Source organism: Anastrepha ludens, chromosome 2 (assembly GCF_028408465.1).
Source record: "Anastrepha ludens isolate Willacy chromosome 2, idAnaLude1.1, whole genome shotgun sequence".
NCBI lineage: Eukaryota > Metazoa > Arthropoda > Insecta > Diptera > Tephritidae > Anastrepha > Anastrepha ludens.
In genome coordinates, this window is record NC_071498.1 from 152,509,524 (window position 1) to 152,528,689 (window position 19,166).

General features: G+C 36.9%; 1 pseudogene; it reads right to left on the reverse strand.

Annotated features, from left to right (window-relative positions):
- Positions 1-219: 219 nt before the first annotated feature.
- LOC128855365 (eukaryotic translation initiation factor 1A, Y-chromosomal-like) lies at positions 220-18,579 on the reverse strand (annotated as a pseudogene).
- Positions 18,580-19,166: the final 587 nt, after the last annotated feature.

A 19,166-nucleotide genomic window follows, 5' to 3' on the forward strand; every position in this document is an offset into this window, starting at 1 on the left:
CTCTCTGAGGATACATACAGATGCGTCACTTTTGCTTGTTAGCGTAGCTGCCGAGGTGCGCTTTGTCAGAGAAAATGATTTTTCGAGCAAATTCGTTGTTCATTTCGAGGTTTTCTAAGGCCCTAACCTTGATTGTATGTTTAGTGATTCTTTTCAAATTTTCATTTTACTTAACTTTTACTCTTGTTGGGTTGAAGACTCGCGCTTATTTCTTGCTAATCAAATATTATCAATGGAATCAGCATCGTCCTCAGAACTGATCTCATCATCGAATTCGTTGTCCTCATCGAAGCCATTCTAGACGAAGTAACTGTGTCGTTCATGCGCACTGATGGGCGGAACTCGTCATACGTTTTCAAATTCCTCGCCTCATCGGATGTCTACTTCAACATTACAACTGCGGTCGAATGCTGATAGTCACATAAATTGACCAGAATGATATCACCTTGATTGATCCAAACCTTCTTTAAGGGTTTGCCCCGAATGTGACACATACGTTTCACACCGTCGAATCCAGTCGCCTTGAGACGTCCATTACCAAGCATTTCAGAACTTGAGCATATTCTTGCTGATCTTCCTTGAATATCAATTCATGTTTCTATAATTCATTTTCATTCTTTCCGCGACGACGATTTTTACCTCCTTTCCTTTGTTTACTAAATGCCTAACTGTTGCTAGTTTAGCTTTCAGTTCGCACAATTTCGGATGAAAATTCTCGAAAACTTCGTGACAAGCTGTTTTGCTTCGAGTCTTTCGACACTTTTCTAAATCGAAGCGATGCGTTTCGTTCCGCGAAAATATGACTCGTTCTTTTTGTCCAAAATTTCCAGCGGGGAAAGACCTGTCACTGTCAAAATAACAAATCATTGAAAGGTAATAAAATAATTTAACCATTCACCCAATATGGACTACCCTGTATACTAAACACCAAACTTTAGCCTAAAGAATATTATTATATTGCCACTTTTTAGTTCACCAAACTTATTGGTTTTTTCACTCGATAAATTCGATTTCGTTTTCTCAATTTCGGGTTAAGTATTTATGTCTTTGTAATGAATTCGCAAAGCTAAGGCCGAAAAACTGTCCAAATCAGCTGTGTCAACTTCCTTGTAGGCTTCTTCACAATTTGGGTTGCTTTTTTCATATTATTGCGAGGAGGTGACGAAGAACGCGAGTGGGATGTTGACTAGTAAAAGTAGATAGTTTAACTTTCAGGAACCCAGTTAAAGTGCGCACTCCGCGGAAAACAACCATCATTGCTTTGAAATTTGTTTTACTCATTCGAGCTTTTCAGTGCTCATTGAAGCCAGTGAAGGTGAAAAGAATGAAAAAGGTATGGCCAATGTGAGGCCGTTAACCGGCTCTCAGCGAACAAAATCAAAGGGGCGGACGTCACTTCGGATGTGTTTACAAAAATACTGAGATTGTGTTAGTGATATGCGAAGAAAATAAACACGATGTCATTTCGTGGCCATCCGAAGAACGACTAATTGGACGAGTGTGTGAATGTATGTGAAATGATAGTGCGGAATTCGGCTGCCGAATCTCCCTTGTGACGTCGCAGCCGATGTTCTCCTCACTATTTTCTCTTTCCCCATAGTTAAAGGTCAAGTCTGATAAATATATCATGCTTGGTTGAAGTTAGGTTATTTCAGCACGTGAATTAATGATTTATTTCAGTCGCTTCCAATGCGTCGATCAAAATTTTGAACATGTTTGCGTGCTGCTCTGAGAATTTTGAAGCACCTTGACATTTTACCAGCGAAATAAAAGTAATAGACAGCTCCTACTCGAATGCGTACGAGGAGTTTACCCAGAAATTTTATAAAGATTCTTAAAAATCTAAAAATTTCATTGACATTTTTTTTTTCTTCTGAATTTTGTTCAAATTTTGGAAGTGTAATTTATAAAGTTTCTGTTTCACAATGAACTTAATTTTTATAGAAAATTAACGAAAAAAAAATTTAGCATGGAAAATCTTGGAAAAAGATAAAGTGACCCAATTTTCTGAGCGCAAGTGTATGCAAATTCAGATACCTACGTACACATTGACATGTTTGGTGTTTTTTGCTCATGGCTGAAATGGGCGTACACAATGGCAAGTGGAAAAGCAGGAACAATAGCAAAAACTATGAATTCTCAAGCAAAGTGAGGGACTGGCGAAACGCATAATTTACTAATGGAAATTTAAGGTAAATAAAGAAAGTAGGGACACTAAAAACAGAACAGGAATAGTAGATGTGAGTGACACGAAAAAACTGTTCTTTTGATGTGGCTCAAAAGAATAATTTAGGCCAAATATTTACATATCTCCATGTTAACAAGTCAGCTTTGCGTGTTCGTCTGTTGATATTTTTTCGTTGTGTGGGTGTGTAGAGGCAAAATCATGTGCGAGCATGTGACATAATGACATATGATGACTGGGAAGCTGGTTGGTTGCCTGTTAGGGAATACAAAAAACAAAGACTTGTTAGGAGATTTTTAAATGGAAAGTTGCTACATGGTTCATATTGGGTCTATGCACTCAAATTTGTGTTAGTTTTTGTTTTGTGTGTTTTTTTTTTTTATTCACTATGTTTAACTCAGAATGCAAAGTTTCGAGTGCTTTTTTATATGTTTTTATCTTTTTTTTTCTACTTCTTGTTTTTTTTTCTTGTTGCTTGCCTTTCTTTACAAATAGATTTTACTTGTTTTTTTTATTATATTTTCATGTTTTTCGAGCAAATGACACTATTTGGTGAAGCCAAGCTACTGTTTCTCCTTACCTCTTCCTGCCTCCGAATGTTTTATGAATTTCGTAGTTAAATCAACCGGTCATCTAATGCTTTTAGATCACGGGAGGTCACATCACAGCAAAGTTATTTAGTATGAGCTGTGACTTCTGGTGTTCAACTTGGAAACTTGTCTGAGGTCAAAGAGACGTTCTGGTTCTCGATATGGCTGATGGCAATGTCTTGGTTTTCAAATAATTTGATGGCCATAATAAACTGGCGGTCGCTGTAGCCGAACGAGATGATGCTTGACTACCATTGGGTTGTGGACGAGTTCGAAACTCCGGATAAGAAGCATCGAAAAATAGAACTTTTTTTTTTCTTACAGCAGTCAGTCGCTTTTCTGGGTGTTCAATAGTAAACTTCCGAGTGAATTTCTGACATAAAGCTCGGCCAAATACTCAACTAAAAAGTTGTCTACAAGTTGCTGTCTACAAATAATTTGTATGCCAGCATTAATACCAGTAATAATGTGAGCCAGAGATGCTCTCTTGCCAACAAGTAATGTTATGAGCTGAGTAGGCGATTGAGCAGTTATGTCCATAAGTAATTCACAATTCAACAGGCTCGTAAAGGACTTTTGATGTTGGGTTACGCGTGTTGCTTAATCTAATATTACCTTCTTCAAGTGTGCATGTAACCAAGAAGCTGAGGAGCGCGAAAGGGTTACCTGAACTTCGAAAAGAGCTCAACTGGTCCTTGCAACTCTTAGTGCAACCGAATGTGTCATAGCTAACTACCTGTTTTGAACCTTTCGGATCTGGAGACTCCCATAAAGAGTCGGACCAAGGAAAAACAGCGTGAGTCCATTGATAAAGTTGAACGCGCAGTACACGCTTTCAGTTTAGAATTTCATAATCCATCTACAAAATGTAGTTATTTACCAGGCAAACGAAATGGTAAAAGAAAATTGAAAATTATTGCAAACTTACATGTGAGGAATCGCTTAAACAGTGTTATTGAGTAAGATATGCTCGATCAGCTGATCGACAGCAGAGTGTAATATTTGAAAAATAGTGTATATTTTAAACACAGAGTGTTGCGTTCAATATTCGAATAAAAAAATTCTTCTACCTCGTGATGAAAAGTTAAGGAAGAATAGTATTCAAATATGGGCCTATGAGTTTTGAAAAATTGTGGTCAGCGGCTACATTTTGTATCCCATCGAAAACGTGATAGGTAAGATATTTTATTTGTGGGGCATACAATAGAGGAAGCTTAACTCTGGCCTATAAGCCCAGTGATTTATAACATTGAACGGGCTAAGATCTGATCGATCGCAGAAAAAAAGAAAGCGCGAAAGATTACTAACCAGATTGACAGGATGCTTACTAGATTATCAAAACAGGATCCGAAGAAAATTGCTGCTGGCATTCATCGAGAAATTTTTGTTCACTAATGAAAAGACAAGAAGAAGAAACCATTCGTAACGGCATCGCAACGACAATGCCGAATTGAGTTTGCTCGAGAAGCCATATTTTGGACTCAAAATCAGTGTTGTTGTATTTTATTCCGCGATGAAACGAAAATTAATAGAGTTGGATGGCAGGAAGTACATCCGGCGGCTAAAACGTGCAGCATTTGACCCCAAGATCTTCCTACCGATCGTAGACTAGGGGGTATGCTTAATAAGGGTGTGGGACTGGTTTTCGTGGTCCGGTGTCGGGCCTATTCATCGTATTGAAGGTAATATGAATGCGGTCAAGTACGTTCAGCTGCTTCAAAATGTAATGCTGATACCTCATGTGGAAGAGAATATCCGGTGATTTAGAAGACAACAACAAGGCAATGATCCGAATCACACATATTTTTTTTTTTTGTCGGGACAGACTAGCAGGTACAGCACTCAGGCACAATTAAGTCAATTGTACTGCACTCGGATTCCCTTTTAAATTTTGTGTAAATCTACTCGACCGCCGAAGAAATCTGAGTAGATCTTCATTCATTTCCGTTGAACGTTGTAGAGGTTGAATAATCTCAGTGCATCAGTAATAAAGCAAAAAGGATTTTTATTTGTTTTTTTTTTAGATAAAAAGACTGCTACAGATTTAAAACATTTTAAATTTATAAAATAAAATCTTGAATGCAACATTTAAGTGATTTTATTAAAAAAAAAAGTCTCAAATGGAGAAAACTGGTTATAGTTCTTAAGTATTTTTCAACGGCTGTATGTATGCATGTAGATATTTTTTTTGAAACGCGACCAGAACCTAAAGTGATGGAACAAAGTAGGAATAGACTCACCACCTTGAGTGAAAACCATAAAGTTATCTTAATCTGGGTCCCGGGACATCGGAGCATTGAAGCTAACGAAAAAGCAGATGAGGTGGCAAGAGGGAGATCTGCCATGAATAACGCTCTTGCAGTATCGGTATTCACACCAGACGAAATGCAAAATTAGCAGAACGTTATAGCCCACCTACAACCGCAAGCAATCGTCGACATTAATAAGCATGAAACGACGGGACGCTTGGCGACTCATGGCAGTCATAACTGACTTTTGGTCTATCGGAGAACAAGCAGCCAAAATGGGTATTCCTCACAATACATACTGTCACAGTTGTAAACAACCGGAGAAAAAGCATTTCCTCTGTGAATGCCATGCCCTATGTAAGAACATAATGTTAACCCTGGGCCAACCGCTGTTAAAGAGTCTCGAGCAACTGTCTGACTTAGACGTCAACAACCTAATAAGTTTCTTAAACAAGTTGGTAACGAGGATATGGCAACAAAATGGTGCGGAAGCGCTAGTTGGATTCGGGAAGAATCACCACTTTACCCAACCAACCAACCCAGCGACCAGAGTATAATTCTGCTTTCTCGGTCACCTTAAGCTTCTTGCGCTCGCTAAACCTTGCTTATTTTCCTCTCTACAGATCTCGCAATAATCGTTTCCATTTTTTAGCATGAGACTAGTTAGAACAGTGACGAGCGTCCTGGACTTTTCTGAATCGAATTGTACTCATATTCTTTAAGGCATCTGTTTTCCATTACGAATGAAAATTGAATCCATTGCTGGTTTGAGAGAGAAACTGTAACCAATCAATGTGGCATGAACACTTTTTGTTTTTTTTTAGAAAGCTAGAAACGATAGCTTAACAATACTCTTTGGACAATAATAGTTTCATCAATATTCCATTTCCTATTACGGTTTCCTTTTGTTTCGTGGTGATTGCACTCGTGTTCGTATGTTTAGGGTTCCTGAATAGGTGCGCTCTAACTTTAGCTGTGTGTAGCGGCCATTTTTGCTAAAGCTGCGGTGGCCAAATTTAAGAGAAATAGTTATTTTGGGCTTGATGTTAATACATATGGTGTTACATGAGTCGATCGTGCATTGAAATCATCAAAATTTATTAAGAAAATCAGTACTCTGCTCTGCAAACCTTTCGAGCGCTCTATTATGAGGCTTTCGGTGATGAGTGTCATTTATAATAAAGAGACTTCGCAAACAAGCAAAATTTCTAGAGAGATGCAATAGATACCTATTGGCGCTTACATCCTTTTTGGGTGTCTGGCCGAGTTCGTGCTTCTATTTGTGGAGTGCGCCTCGAGATACCTACAGTTTTAAGCCGATTTCGAACGGCAGATATTTTTTTTGAGGAGCTTTTTGATGGCAGAAATACACTCGGGGGCTTGCCATTGCCTGCTTAGGATGATTGCTGTTAGAAAAAAGTTTTTCTATCATTTTGGTGCTTTATGCACGGAGGTTCGAACCTACGCACTTCCGAGTAGTAGACAAGCACCAAGCCATACCGCGTTGGAAGCGTCGGCCCAAGCAGATTTTTACCATGGAACAATACACGCCACGCGAGCGCTCCCAAATTGTTGAAATTTGCACTCAACAAAAGAAGTCAATTGTGAAAACTCAACGTGCGTATAAAAAATTAAATAATGTGAAAAGTGCACCTTCTAAGAACACCATTAAACGTTTGTACGAAAGGTTTGCGACTGGTGATGCTCTTTCTAATCCAAAGAGGCCAAATCAAAACCGACCAAGGCTTCGCCGAGGACATTCCAAAATCGCCGTTCTCAGCAGTTGGGTATTGCTCGGACCACTTTACAACGAATTATCCGCATTGATATGCATTTATTCCCGTATAAGATTCAATTGACGCAAAGATTGTTGCCTGCGGACATGCCTCGTCGATTGGAATGGGCCCAATCATCGAAATCCGTCGGGTCCGTGTAATATGGGCAACCCTATATGTGCGCAGAGCTGCGCGTTTACTGGCAGCCATCTAAAAGCCGTCCATTAGGAAGCGCAACCTACAGCAGAGCTGCTGCGGCGCTTGTTTGCTTCAAATTATTTTCGTAAAATTTGTTATTTTATTAGTGTTAATTTCAAAATTCGTGTGCTCTCAATGAGAACCCCTACGCTTTGATCTACTAATGTACATATGTGCTTACTTACTCACACATACAACGACATCATCACAAGCAGCGTACAAATGTTGGTGACCTGGAAAGGGACTGTCTTTGTCAGGCGAGATGAATTTTAAATTGAATTTGTTATGTCAATCGAAGAAACAACAACAATAATAATACCAACAAAAAAGCTCACAAACCTTGTCACCCAACTACTAACCAACTTTGGTAGGTAGAAAGGACAAAAGGAGGACATACTCGAGTTCACCTCTTACGTAATACGATTTCCTTCAACAACCACAACAATAAAAATATAGAGTACATACATAGGTATGCCAAGGACTTGGAGATGTCAACGTCACCCTTTTTTATGCTTGCGTGAGTGTTCATCAACACTTGATTACGCCAAGTGCGTGCAAATGTGTGTGTGTGTGTGTGTAGGAGCGCTCGTTAGCGTGTGCCACATATCGAATTTGGCCCTTATTTAAACTAAACACCATCATGGGGCAAAAAAACACAAATAAATACATCAAATTGTTGGGGTCGCTGCCTGCCTGCCTGTGTCTTGAAAATAAAAAAACTGCGCTGCTGCAAGTCGCGCGTGTCTCTTGCCATTGTTGGACGGACATACAGCTCACTAAAGAAAAATCAATAGGCACACACGCCTGCATAGTTGCGTGCATCTATTTATTTATATCTTTGTACATTTTACACTGTAAACTATCTTTTTTCATTCAATTTTCCCCCTCGTCTCAATTGTTCACTCCTTCACTCGGCCGCGCCAGTTAAGCTGCCACACAGCTGCGCTATTTTTATTTTTATGTACATACATCCATATATTGACTTGTCTGTTTACTCTTCTTGCATGTGAGCCCATGCTCAGCATGTTACTTTTTTCTGGTAGTCTTCAACCAGCGTTTTGTATTAATTTATATTTATTATATGGAAGAAAATGCATGTCACCCTCGACAAAAAGCAAAATAATCAAAGATCAGTGCGAATTTTGCGCTGCTTGAAACTAGCACTTAATTATGCTGGAATTGGTTAGGCTACTGAACTGCATATCCAGAATTTTTTCAAAAGTTTACTAAATTTAAATTAAAAATTTACTAAATAACTTGACTAAAAAGTTTGAAATTTTGTTAAAAATTTGTTGATTTTCTTGATATTTTCTAAGAAGTGTGAAACTTTAGTGGCATATCTAGGGTAGTAGTAGGGTGGCACAAAATTAATCATCTGTTTTGTTTTTGTTTTTGGGAAAAACGTTTTTAGTAAATATAAGGAATTATTATTTTTTGAGTGAAAAATTTACTTAATAAATTTATCCAGAATTTTTCGAATAATTTACTAAATTTAAATAAAAAATTTACTAATAAACTTGCCAAAAAGTTGGAAATGTTGTTAAAAAATTGTTGATTTTTTCAATATGTTGTAAGAACTGTGAAACTTGAGTTGCATACCTACATATGTATATGATTTTTGTAGTAGAAGTAGGGTGGCACAAAATTAATCATCTACTTTGTTTTTGTTTATTTTTACTTTTTTACTAAATAAAATCACTATTCTGAGTGAAAAATTTACTAAATGAATTTACTAAAAAAATATTTTGAGTGAAAAATATACTAAATAAATGTACTAAAAGATATAATTTTTAGTGAAAAATTTACTAAATAAATTTACTATAAAGTTTGAAATTTTATTAAAAATTTTTTGGTTTTCTTGATATTTTGTAAGAAGTGTGAAACTTTAGTTAATTTTTGTAGTAGTAGGGTGGCGCAAAATTAATCATCCATTTTGCTTTTTTTTATCTTTTTTACTAAATACAAAAAATTTATTAAATTAATTTTTCCATAATCTGCATACCCAGAATTTTTCTACAATTTACTAAGTTTCAATAAAAAAATTGCTAAACAAAAAAATATTTTGAGTGAAAAATTTACTAAATAAATTTACATATAAAGTTAGAAATGTTGTTAAAAATTTCTCGATTTTCTCGATATTTTTTAAGAATTGTGAAACTTAAGTTAATTTTTGTATATTAGTAGTAGGGTGGCGCAAAATAAATCATCCATTTTGCTTTTTTTTTAACTTTTTCGTTAAATACAAAAAAATAATATATATTAAATTAATTTATCCATAATCTGCATAAATTGCTAAACAAATTATTTTGAGTGAAAAATTTACTAATTAAATTTACTAAAAGAAATAATTTTGTTAAAAATTTGTAGATTTTGTTGATATTTTGTAAGAATTGTGTAGCTTTAGTTGTAGATTTTTGTTGTAGTGGGGTGGCGCAAAATTAATCATACTTGGTTTTTTTTTTTAAGAATAAAGTGTTTACTGAATAAAAAAAATAATTTTCAGTGAAAAATTTACTAACAGAAATAATTTTCAGTGAAAAATTTACTAAATAAATTTACCAAAAAGTTTGAAATTTTGTTGATTTTCTCGATATTTCGTAAGAAGTGTCAAACGTTAGTTACACGTACATATATATGATTTTTGCAGTATTGGGGTGGCGCAAAATTAATCATTTTTTTTATTAATTCTTTTTATTAAAAAAAAAAAATATTTTGAGTGATGGACCTAATTATTTGGACCTTTACGCGCTCCATTGCTGGTCTGTTGATATACTGCAGTGGTCTAGTTCACAAGTGCCAAATATGACAGACGTACGACGCCATTTGCAAAAATTATTGATCTTCCGATAGGGTGATTAATTTCGCGCCACCTTGTTTAGCCTATTCTTTATAAAAACAAGGTAAAAAAATAAAATAAATAAATAAACAATCAAAACTTGTCAAAACGTTGCTGTGCTTTTCTTCCGACCGCGTCTGTATATGAACGCAGGCTCAGCATGTGTTCGATGATGATAATTTTTTATTCCCGAGATTTCTGCACCAGCGTTCAGAATATTAACATAAATTTATCTGCGTGCATTTTATGTATATTCTCATGCCTGTCTGTCCATATATCAGTGAGTGTGTATGTGTGTGTTTTCATGGTTCCGTTCTCCGTGTCGTACTCCGCTCTGTTCTGTTCTCTCAAGCTAGCTGTGCGTGTTTGTTTGTTCTTGCGTGTGTATGCGTGCACGCCTGTGTATTTGTTTATGCACAGCGTCATGATTTATTTGCGACTATTACATTTTTAATGCATTTGACCCAGTTTTGCTTCGCAATGGACCATAAATTATTATCGCGCCGTTGTTGTGTTTGGGTTTTTTATTTTGTTCTTGTTATTGTCATAGGCTCAAATGTGCATTTCATTGAACTGAGTTCAATTCTTGTGCGTAATTTTGTGCATAGTTTTTTGAATTGTTTTATTCGACTTCAAAAACGGAGGATTATCAATTCGATATAAAATGGATTAAAATGTTTATTTGCGATTTTTCCGTCTTGCATTTTTATCTTTATCGTAATGCGAGACAGATGCTGATTTAGGAAATTTACGATAGCAACGGGCAGCTGTTTAGCGCGGAAAGGCAGTTCGAGAAATTGCAATTTGAGATTTTTTTTTTTAATAATAATTTCTTAGTATCAGGGTAGCTCATACCTGTATTTGTTGTCTGCGGTCCACCCAATTTATTATCTTGGGTCCATCTTTTATTGGCGAAAGTATTCAATGTACAAATCAGCTGCTCACTACATCACGCAACAATTTTAATCAGAATTAATTCCGCCAGTAAAACTATTAAAGAGAAGGACCTCTGTAGGCTATAAGAGAAGAGTCGAATTTCACCAAGAGACCAAAAAGTGCAAAAAAATCGATTTCATAACAATCTTCATTCCATTTTTATGGGATCGACCAGATTTAGTGGTCGGAAATATTACTCACCATTACTTCATATCTTCGATTGCTTCTTAAAAGAATACGGTAAAAATAAAAATTAGCGGATTGGGAAAGGAAAGTCATAGATTCTGCATCAATACGCTGGCTCATTCTGCATTGTCTGTCAAAAGGTTTCTAGCCAACTACAACATCGTAGTGTTAAGCTTTGCTTTACATATATGGTTTTTGTTGTAGTATCGACTATAACTATTGGAATAAAATGAATTAATATTAAAAAAAAAAAAATAAATAAGCAACACCTGTCAAAATGTGTGGAGTACGCTTTCTTTTGACGTTGATTGTATATGTATATTCTATAAGTCTGTTGAGAATTACATTCCTGGTGAATGAAATAGTTAACTCACACTACGAATCAGTGAATACGCAAGACTGCACGTTAGGCCTAAATAAATAGTACTGTGCAAATTTCAAAAATTGGACATCCATTTCGTCAGATGTTTTCCAGTTTTCAAGATAACGGTACTTAAAATTTTCTATTGGGCAGCGCTGAGAGCTCATTTAGAAACAACCAAACAGCATAAATTTTGGAATCGAAAACTATTTGAGTCGTAATGTACTTGATATACGATGCACAAGCTAAACAAAAACAAAACACAATCTCCAATATAAAAGGTTTTCCAACAACAGGCGTTATTTTGGAATGGTTTGCGCTATCGAGAGGTGATTAACAATTTTATATGGCCGGAATTGGATGGTATTGATCTGGACAATGTTTATTTTCCACAAGACGGCGCTACGTACCACACAAGCAACGAAACCATTGATCATTTACGGGATAAGTTTTCGGATCGTGTTATCTCTCGAAGAGGTGATCACAATTGGCCACCGAGATCTTGTGATTTAACTCCTTGTGACATTTTTCTTTGGGGCCACGTGAAAAAGAAGGTCTATGCCAACAGCCCAGGGTCGATTCAAGACCTCAAAGATGGAATTCGTGAGGCTATCGAGGACATAGGGCAGCCACTTTGCGATTCGGTTATGGGGAATTTCATGAAAAGGATATTGCCCAGTAAGCGTGGTCGTGGTGGTCGTTTGCCTGATGTCATTTTCCACTACTAACGGCATACCTTCCTCTTTATAATAACTAATAATAAACATCCGATCATTTATATTAAAAAATAGCATTTTTCTTTGAATATCAAAATAACACCTCTTATTGGAAAACCCTATATTTGAATAAGTTTTTTATTCTCTTTGTTTCTACGTCTTTTTCTATGTATTTTTTTGTTTAAAAAAATTTGCTTAAATTAAAGTTTTTATAGAAAGCTCCCTCAGTTTTAAAGTTAGGCGTTAATTAACTCATATCAACTTTCAAAACTTATGGCCACTAAAAACAAAATTGAATGTCCGAGCACTGTGTGGCCATTCGGAATACCAAAAAGTTTATATTTAACCATATTTACACCAGTTTAAGCAGGGCAAGACTAGGCTGAAGATAGTCACTACAATTATTCTATGACGAGGGGACATAGGTAAGGTTAGGTTAGCCAGCGACACCAGATGAAGGCCGACCTCTATGAATACTGAAAGTAGACATAATGTAGGTTGTAAGCGCTTTTGGCGAATCTAGGCAGAGCTGGGAGATCCGCTTTTGAGACTTCCTCCAGACCCCAAACAGTGGGACTCGCAGGCATTTTAAACGCAGTCTAACAGCACTTTTTGCTACCTCATTTGCTATTTCGTTTCCCCATAATGCCTTTGAGATCAGGTACCCAATAGATATGCAGCCTTTTGTTTGCGGCTAGCCTTTCTATGGCCTCCCTGATTCGTTGAACTTTTGTACTTAAAACAATATGAGCTTATTGCTTTTATTGCTGCTTGACTGTCCACGTATATATTAATTATTGAGTTCTTTCTTGTTCTTGTGTAGGCTAACTTTCGCTTGGAACATACTGTTCTGGTCTGGCAACTTGATAGTCTGCCTAATCTAATTTTGAGCAGTAAATATCCGTTCACACTCCGTCTAAAGTTTTAGAGCCGTCCCATGGCCAGGTTTCATGCCTTTGTCCCGTCCCTTCTCTTCACTTGTCGTACGAAACCTTCTCCCCCAATTAAAGTGCGGAGTCATGTAGTCTGTGCAAACTAGGGACAAAGGCTTTTCAGATAATTTTATTTCTCAAAAAAGCGAAATAGTACCTCTTCTAAAAAAAATGCTTACGCTGGCAATATTGGTAGAAGTATTTAATATTTCAGCATGCAAAAGATTATTTGATTCAGATCTTCAACAGAATGGAGTTTTGAAGTTGAACTGTCGAATAAATGCCATTCATAAATAATTCATCTGCGACTTACAACAAAAATAGTTCTATTTATGCCTTAAGAAATATTTTAAACTAAAGTGGATTATATTTCTTTATCAAAAGGGTTTAAAGTCTTTTTGATTCCATTTTTCTTTTACCTCCCACTCAATGCTTCAACTGCCTAGCGTTATGATTTACGAACTCATAGCTTTAGTGTGAAAAATTATTTATTTATTCAAGCTCATTTATTTGCACACTTAATTGAATGGAAAGCACATCATAAAATTAATTGATTAAAAAAAATCTAGCAATAATTCGTCGGCAGTCGACACAAATAAATTACGTTCGTTTAGTCACACAGTTGGTCATACACAGTTAACCATACATACATACACAAGTGTAATGGATTATGTGAAAGCTCTGTGGTGGCTTACTTTTGTCATATGGAATTTCATTTGAAGTTCTCGGCAATGTAGAGCGAACTTGAAATATGAATTACCATACAAAATACGCGTATAATATAAGAAATTTTTCAACTTTGAGTTTACTTTTTAGCAACTTAAGTTTGTTTTGACATAATTGAGGGAGGAGGGTCTGTTTTGATAGATGTTAAGCGGAAAATGAACAGGGTCTGGCACTGGAAGTGTAATCAAATAAAAAGGCAATAAATTTAATTTGGAAATTTACTTTCTTTAATTCAAAGCAAAATTGTGAAAGTAATACAAAATTAAGAATAAATTTACTTTTGCTCGGTATGACCACCTTTTGCCTTGACTATGGCCTTGAGACGGTCTCGAAACGAATAGCAAGCTGCTCGAATTTGACTTGCAGGTGTTTTGGCCCACTCGCAGACAATGGTTTCTTCAGCGCCTCGAGACTGGCGAATCTTTTAGTTCGGACCTTGCTCTTCTAAATGGTCCAAAGAGAATAATTCATCGGATTCGCGTCTGGTGAATTTGAGAGCCATTGTGTAGACGTTATGAAGTTCGGAACGTTGTTTTTTAGCCAATCACTCGAGCTTTGTGAGTTGGTGCCGAGTACTGTTGAAACGACCACGGTCTACCACCGAAATTTTTATTTGCCCACGGCTTCAAATCAACCTTCAGAACACTTTTCCGATAATATTTCGCATTTACTTTGACGCCAGACTCGATGAAAACGATTGGAGAGCGCCCTTCTGCGGTTACAGCGGCCCAAACTATTACTCGTGACTGGTGCTGTCTCCTGGTGGCCAATCAATGATTCAAACTCCCATATGAACTATCTGCCAAATAAACCCTATCGTTTTGGGAGTTTGCGAAGGCAAGCGAAGCAACTCCTTCGCTCTCTCAAGTCTGACTTATTGCTGCTTTAGTGTGAAATCATGCGCCTTTTGGATCTTGTAAGGCTTCACTTTGAGATCATTTTTCAGGATGCGGGGATGCTACGGTCAGATATTTTCAGTTCTTACGTCATTTGATTGGTACTTCGTTGGGGGCTTCACTCAAGTCGCTTCTCCACCTTTTGGCATAGATTGCCAACCAGTTATATGAATGAGTAATCCCTTCGAAAATATGTAATCTCTCCTGAACCACGCTAAGATGCAATTAGTAGTTTTAGAAATGTACAATAGAACATAAATTTTGGCAGTAAAAAAAACTCCCAGGCGCAGTTTTCTGTTAGACGGAATAGAACTTTCATATCACTTGAGTAAATGTTCATCTCCATTTTAGCTTCGTTTTTATTAAAGAATAAATTTTTGAAAAATTCGTTTTTGGAAAAAGTTACCCGCTCCAAATTGGCTTTAAAGCTATGCAGTCATGAACTTTCTTCTTTTAGCTTTATGTAAAATCAAAATCTCTTACAAAGGCTGTCAAAAAATAGTTGACTCCCCCTAATGTATATTTTTTAGGCTAAGTATACACGAAAGTAAAAGTAGGGAGCGCCACAATAACAAATCAGCAGATATCGACCCCAGAGAGCATAACCTTGAACCTTTGCTTTGTTCCCTTTTTGCAATTAGCGCTTTCGTACCATTTTGTTGCCATATCCTCGCTACCAACAATTTAAGCGAGTTAGTCCTTCACCACTATATCCAGTCTGCGAGCTTAAGAAACCTTACAAGGTTGTTTGAATCTGTACCAGCCAGCTCTTCAAGGATCTCAAAATGCGGTTTGCCAAGGGTTAAATCCTCGCCTTCTATAGAGCAGGTCATCCACAGAGGAAGGTTAGGTTAGGTTAGGTTTGGTTGAAGCGGTTGTCCTGTGGGACACACTCAGGCTCATAGCCCATTGTGATGCCGCGTGCGGAGCTTGTCCCTATCTCTCCTAAAACTAATGTGTGCTTTTCAAAAATTTTAGAATAGCTCCTATTTCTGCAGAACTGAGATCTTCCAATTCGTTAAAAAATTCTCTGCCTAGAATAGCAAATGTCCGTCTGGATAGAGCAGGACAGTGGCACAGTGGGTGCGAGATTGTCTCTTCCTCCTCCTCATCTAGACAACTTCTAGAGAAGTCATGTGCATGTGATTTTATCGCCGCCTGGCTGTCAGTGAAAATCTAGGTGTCATTTCCAGATATCGCATCATGCAATGTACCAGTGTCGCGGCTTTTATTATTGCCATCAGTTCAGCCTGAAAGACACTGCAGTAGTCGGGGAGCCGAAAACTAAAGGGGATTCCTAGATGTTCGGACTACACACCTCCGCCCGCCCTGCCCTCGAGCTCTGAGCCATCTATGTATACATGAATAGATTCGCCCTGTTTACATCGTCCCGTTCCCACTCTTCTCTTGAGTGTAGAAGGGTCGTCAAATTTGTAATGGCAAGTGTGGGCGGGAATGCATAGCCCACCAATCCGGGAATCTCCGAAGTACCTGTCAGGATTTTACCGTCACCATAATCCGTGTTTGACCACTTACTTAGAGTGTTCAGCCTAATTGCCGCACTACGCGCGATATATTTTGCCTGCAGATCTACCGGCAGGAAGTTTAATGTCGCATATAATGCTTCGATGGTGTGGTTGACATCACGGCAGTTATGAGAACCTTGTCAAGTTTTTTGATGCTCTTCTGAAGGGCATTCATACAAATCAACAGTAGAGATAGTATATCATTCTGGGTTCCAATCCCCATTTTTTTCCCCATTAGCAGAGGAAGTTTAAGACAGTTTCATTTTTCTTCCGTCGATTACAACTATGACAGTATATATTGTAAGGGATGCCAATTTTGGCTCTGCTATAGACCAGAAAGCAGTCTGCGGGCATCTCTTCGGTTCATATTTGTCAATGTTGCCGTTTGCTTTTGGTTGTAGGTGGGCCACAACTATTTCCTCTCCCATGGGTTGTGTCTTTTTTGAGCTTTTACAGTTTGAAATTTAATTTTATGATTTTTTAACACATTTTGACTCGTGGACACGTTTTCTTTGAAAGATTCTGCAATTTGTGTCTGTAAGAACCTACCAGAAAATATTAGCTGCAAATAAAAAATCGCGCTGTGCAAATCAGAGCAGTCTGTGTTTAGTTATTAGCTTACATACATATTTTTGGACCTTTTTTCATATGATGTGGAGAAGAGAAAAACCGCTAGCTTCTGAATGAGCCTGACATTTCACAATTAGCTTACCCAAAGATACTTGAACTATTTGAATTTTATTGGTCCGATTCTCGATAAAAGACAATACATTTTTGTTTCCATTTCCATCGTCTGTTGCGCACGAAAAAGCATCCTTCAAATATTGTAACGCATTACTAATTTCCGTCATAAATACAAACATACATTTGATTTTGGCTTTGACACTTAAATTATTTGAAATAATTTCAAGTGTGTCCCAAATGCTCCGTTCAAGCACTTCAAAGGCGCGCCACAGCTTAACTGCCATTCTTTTCAAACAAATCTGAATTCTTATACTCCTTGGGTATGTATTTGTTATGTGAATGGGTGTGTGTGTGTGTGCACAAATAAATGAGTTTCGAACAAGTATCCTTTACATTTACTTTTCCAGTTTAAACTGATTTCCCTCAAAGTATTGTACAAACCCCTTTATTTTCTTTTACTTTCTCAACTCACGTACGCTCGCACACTTCCACACCTTGAAACTATCTAATATAGCTTTTAGTTTTGTTTTATTTGTTTTTTGTTTTTGGTTTTTTTCTTTTGTTTTTGTTTGTGCTTTTTTTGGTGGCTCATTTGTGCAAAAGTTGCACGCACAGTTTGCGCTCTCAAGCGTACACAGTTTGCAGATACTTTTCGGAAGCATCAAACCATCCAACGATGCAGCACCTTTTCCACGGCTTATCTGGCTGTCACATCACCAAAATCGCATTCACTCTACGTGTGCTTTGGGTTTAGGTGTGTTCTATGTGATTTTTTTGTTCTTTTTTTTTTGTTCGTTTTTTTTTTTTTGTTTTTTTTTTTTTCGTTTGTGTTCGTATTCGTGCCGCTTTGAACTACTAGCTAAAGTAATTTTATGCGCAACTTTTTCGTAAAGTCATTTAAAAACAATTTGAAAATTTGTAAAACCTTGCTTGGCTGCGCTCTGCCTGGCCTCATTCCTCCCAGCCCGACGATGCTCTCTAGCAGTCAGCAGCCCCAGAGCAACTGACGCCCTGTCGTCTTGTCATACTGAGCACTTTGTGCTCTAAGCTTTTCCTCAATTTCGTTGTTCACATTTTTTTCCATGGATTTCGTTTCAAACGAAGTTTTTTGCAGTAGTGAAAAAGTTTCTTTTACATACATAAATTGTCTTTCTCTTTTTCCACCTTCTTCAAACATTGTTTTTGTTATGTCTACTTAGTTTTGTATTGTTTGCAGTTACTTTAATTCATTTGGCGTCGATTTCGGAGCATTTTTTTCTGCTTTCTTTTTGTTGTTGTAATTTTTTGCTTTCTGGTTAGGTCCATTATGGGCGTCGGTGTAATCACGCAGACAGTATCAAATAACCATGAATGCGTAAGTTCGTTGCTCTAATTCGCGCGCCTCAAGCATACTTTCAGGCGTTTCATCAATGTTCATGCTTTTGTTGGCTGCTTTGCGCGTTTATTTGTTCATTTGATAGCTGCTTCCAAGTTAAGTGTTGACTCTATGTTGCTAATAAGATATTTATTGTGTATTATGATAGCGCCTGCTACGAGTATATTCTGTCACATATTGCATTTCATGAGACAGCCAGATGTCTGCCATATTACTTATACTTGCGAAATTTTTCCACATTATATTCTTTTCTTTGTATTTCTAAGCATTAATCGATTTTTTATTTCTTTTTTTCTATTCTTCTTTCAGGTGAGTTCCTGCATAATTGCACTACCTTTGATATTCGCGTATAACATTGCCGAAGACGCTTTGGTATGGGTGTTTGTGTGCATCTTCAATAGGTGACATTTTCACTTTTAGATGTATTTTATATTTAGTACTTTTTTTCTTAGTTTCATTAGAGGTCATAAAAATGTGTCACGGCACATCGAAATTGTCGCTGTTCGTTCTATTACCGTAATTTCCCATAAAACGCATGAGTGCACTTTTAAAACGCAAAATTTGTGTGTCTCTTAAAAGCAAATTCTGCCAAGGCGAATTTAGTTAAAGTATTTATTGCGCTTTGGGGCAGGTAGGCAGTAAATTTAACTATCACTGCTTGGAGTATCCTAAAATTATGGTACTTAACCGTGTTTCGAGTCAGCATTGAATTTAAATAGAACTTAAAAATGGATGCTGATATGTTCTCTAAGCTTGCTGGCTTTGGTTAAAAACAGGTTTCGAAGAATGAAAAACAATGTTTTCATTTAATTTTTTACAGTTTGAGATTTCATTTTATGATTTTTTAAAACATTCTGACTTGAGGACGCGTTTCCTCTGTAAGTTTATGCGTTTTGTGTCCATAAAATCCAGCGCAGATTAGCTGCAAACAAAAAAAAAAAAAAAAAAAAAAAAAAACGCTTTGCAAGTCGGAGCACTCTGTACCTAATTATTAA